Below are 3,808 nucleotides of genomic sequence, written 5' to 3'. Positions count from 1 at the left end.
ATCAACACTGTTTATGTTAAGTTTGAGTGCCTATCTGAGGTAGTATTTGTTAGGTTTCTTCCTTGTAAAATTTCTTTTTTTCCCCCTTTATCCATGCTGTACTTCAATGATCTTTTTTTTTAAATGATCTTTTAAAGACATTAAAAATAGAGGGGAAAAGAGTATTTTATATTTATCCACGTATTTATCACTTTTGGCATTTTTTATTCCTTTGCGTAAACCAATTTTCTATCAGGTATCATTTTCCTTCCATCTGAGAAATTTTAAAAATCATTTCTTGCAGTGCATTCTGCTGGTGACAAATTCTCTCATTTTTGTTTGAAATGATCTTTATTTTGCATTCATTTTTGAAAGATATCTTCACTGGGTATTGAATTCTAGGTTGACAGTTTCAGCACTTCCATTGTATCTGACTTGCATAATGTCTGACAAGAAATGTAACTCTTTCTTCCTGTATATTCAATGACTTTTTTTTTTTTTTCCGCTTTCTCTTAAGATTTTCTCTTAGTCATTGGTTTTCAGGAATTTGTTTCTTGGTTTTGTTTCCAACAAAAGATTCTCACATATTTATTTCTGAGCCAAACTACTAGTGCAGATAAACTAAAACAAAGAGAAAAATCATTTTCCCAATAAAATACATCCAGTTGTCCAGATAGCAGTGGTTTTCAGGGTGAGATGGTAAGATGCAAATGACCTTGATTCAGCATAAATATGTATACCATTTCATGTGCGATTCCTTATAGACCCAGCTTGGCTCTTCTCCAATGTCTCCTCTTGGAGTTGTACCTGATTTTTTTTTTTTTTTTTTTTTTTTTAATTACACGGGCCTCTCACTGTGTGGCCTCTCCTGTTGTGGAACACAGACTCCGGATGTGCAGGCTCAGCGGCCATGGCTCACGGGCCCAGCAGCTCCGCGGCATGTGGGATCTTCCTGGACTGGGGCACGAACCTGTGTCCCCTGCATCGGCAGGTGGACTCTCAACCACTGAGCCACCAGGGAAACCCGTACCTGATTTTATTACCAGTTTTCAACCAAATCCACTGAGGAATGGGATAATTCTGCTTTTTCTTGACCAGGAATTACTTGATCCTGAAAGTCTTATGAGAAGACATGGTGAGGAACAGAGTCGACTGCACACACCAGAATGGTGGAGGAAAACGTCAGGAATTTGATTATGATATATCTTCTTGTGGTTTTATTTTTATCCTGCTTTGGGTTCATTTAGTTTCTTGGTTCTGTGAATTGATAGTTCTCACCAAATTTTGAAAAAATTTGGCCTTTATTTCATCAAATATTTTTTCTGCATGCCTCCTTCCCTCCTCTTATTCTGAGACCTCAATTATACATATTTTAGACTACTTGATATTGTCCCATGGGTCACTGTGACTCTGTTCATGTTTTTCAATCTTTTGCCTTTTCTGTCTCTCAATTTGGATGGTTTTTATTGCTATGTCTTATTCATTGAGCTTTTCTTCTGCAGTATCTAAAAAACTGTTAATATCATCCAGTAATTTTTCCACTAGCAGTTCCTTTTATTTCTTTTTTAAAAATAAATAAATAAATTTATTTATTTATTTTTGGCTGAGTTGGGTATTTGTTGCTGCACGTGGGCTTTCTCTAGTTGCCATGAGCTGGGGCTACTCTTCACTGCAGTGCATGGGCTTCTCATTGCGGTGGCTTCTCTTGTTGCGGAGCACGGGCTGTAGGTGTGTGGGCTTCAGTAGTTGTGGCTTGCGGGCTCCAGAGCACAGGCTCAGTAGTTGTGGTGCACGGGCTTAACTGTTCCGCAGCATGTGGGATCTTCTTGGATCAGGGCTTGAACCCGTGGCATTGACAGGCGGATTCTTAACCACTGCATCACCAGGGAAGCCCTCCTTTTAGTTCTTTATCTTTCATTTCTCTCCCCACTTTTCATGTTTTCCTTTAAATATTTGAACAGAGTTATATAGCTGGTTCAATGCCCTTGTCTGAAAATTCCCTCATCTCTTCAATTCTCGGTCTGTTTCTATTGACTGATATTTTTCCTGGTTATGGGTCATATTTTCCTCCTTATTGCTTGTCTAGTAATTTTTTTATTAGTTGCTGGACATTGTGATTTAAAATTGTTGAATATCTGCATTTCATTGCCTTCCTCTGAAGAATGTTAGACTTTGCTCTAGCAGGCAGTTAAGTTACTTGTAGTTCAGTGTGATACTTTTGAGGCTTTTTATAACCTTTGTCAGGAAAGAACTAGAATAGTCCAGGGATATCTAGGGGTAGTTTAGCCTCACTATTAAGAAGTGGTCCTTTTGTGGTCTTTACTAAATATCCTGAGTGATCAACGAGAGCTCTCCAATTGGGATGGCAGGAATTTGAAAATATCCAGCTCTGTCTGAGATCTGAGAATTGTTCAGCTTAAAGCTTCCCAGTCACTCTTTGATCAATATTGTGGACACATGTCATAATATTCAGCAAAGACTGAAAAGGATTCTTTATGTAGATCACTAGAGCTCTTTTTCTGTGTTGTTCCTTTCTTTCTGGAATTCTGTCCAACAACTTCCAGTCACCTCAGACTTTTTGAATTCTAATATCTGTCTCCTTAACTTAGTGAGACATGCAGTTCAGGATATTTTCCTCTGTGCTCTGCATTCTTTTTTTCATTACTGTTACATTTCTTTTATTTGTGAAAAAGGTTACATGTTGCTGAATATATTTTCATGATTGGCACTCCTTAATTTGAATCATCTACTTATGACATGCATCCAGTTTCATTTGGGGTATTTAGTAGTTTTTATAACAGCTTATTACCATTTTATAAAATAAAAACTTTGTCCAACATGTTTGAAAAATTCAAGTGAAATAAAGATTTTTTTTTAAATTAAAGGGAGGGGGGATCTCTTCCCTTATTTTCTTTCTTTTTTTCAAATTTATTTATTTTATTTATTTATTTTTGGTTGTGTTGGGTCTTTGTTGCTGTGCATGGGCTTTCTCTAGTTGTGGTGAACAGGTACTACTCTTTGCTGTAGTACGTGGGTTTGTCACTGCGGTGGCTTCTCTTGTTGCGGAGCAAAGGCTCTAGGCACGCAGGCTTCAGTAGTTGTGACACATGGACTCAGTAGTTGTGGCTCACGGGCTCTAGAGCACAGGCTCAGGAGTTGTGGCGCATGGGCTTAGTTGCTCCACGGCATGTGGGATCTTCCCAGACCAGGGCTCAAACCTGTGTCCCCTGCATTCGCAGGCTGATTCTTAACCACTGCGCCACCAGGGAGGCCCAAGATATTTTAAGATGGATAGAAGCTGAGATGGTTTATGAATGGCAGGTCTACTGGTGATGAAAGGAAAGGGGAATCTTTCTGCTTTGAAGGCACCAATACTGGAGGTGAACAGATTTACAAAATGATAATGAGCACCATGAATGGCAACATATGGACACAAGTGTAGGTTCTACTTTAATTCTTTAAAAATTTTTTTAATTTAATTTTTCTTGTTTTATATTTAAGTGTATCTAATATTTACAATATTAAATTTTTTCTTTTTTTTTAATTGAAGTATAGTTGATTTACCATGTTGTGTTAGTTTCAGGTGTACAGCAAAATGATTCAGTACTATATATATATTCTTTTTCAGATTCTTTTCCATTATAGGTTATTACAAGATATTGAATAGAGTCCCCTGTGTTATATAGTAAGTCCTTGTTGTTTATCTATTTTATATGTAGTAGTGTGCATCTGCTAATCCCAAACTCCTAATTTATCTTTCCCCCCTCCTTACCCCTTTGATAATTGTAAGTTTGTTTTCTATGTCTGTGAGTCTGTTTCTGTTTTGTAA

At 37.4% G+C, this 3,808-nt stretch overlaps 1 pseudogene; it reads right to left on the bottom strand.

Annotated features, from left to right (window-relative positions):
- Nucleotides 1-737: 737 nt before the first annotated feature.
- Nucleotides 738-1,113, bottom strand: LOC131741768 (large ribosomal subunit protein eL39-like; annotated as a pseudogene).
- Nucleotides 1,114-3,808: the final 2,695 nt, after the last annotated feature.

The sequence above is a fragment of the Kogia breviceps genome, chromosome 14, assembly GCF_026419965.1.
Source record: "Kogia breviceps isolate mKogBre1 chromosome 14, mKogBre1 haplotype 1, whole genome shotgun sequence".
Classification (NCBI taxonomy): Eukaryota; Metazoa; Chordata; class Mammalia; order Artiodactyla; family Physeteridae; genus Kogia; species Kogia breviceps.
The sequence above is the reverse complement of the archived record's forward strand: the minus strand, read 5'-3'. Positions and strand labels throughout refer to the sequence as shown.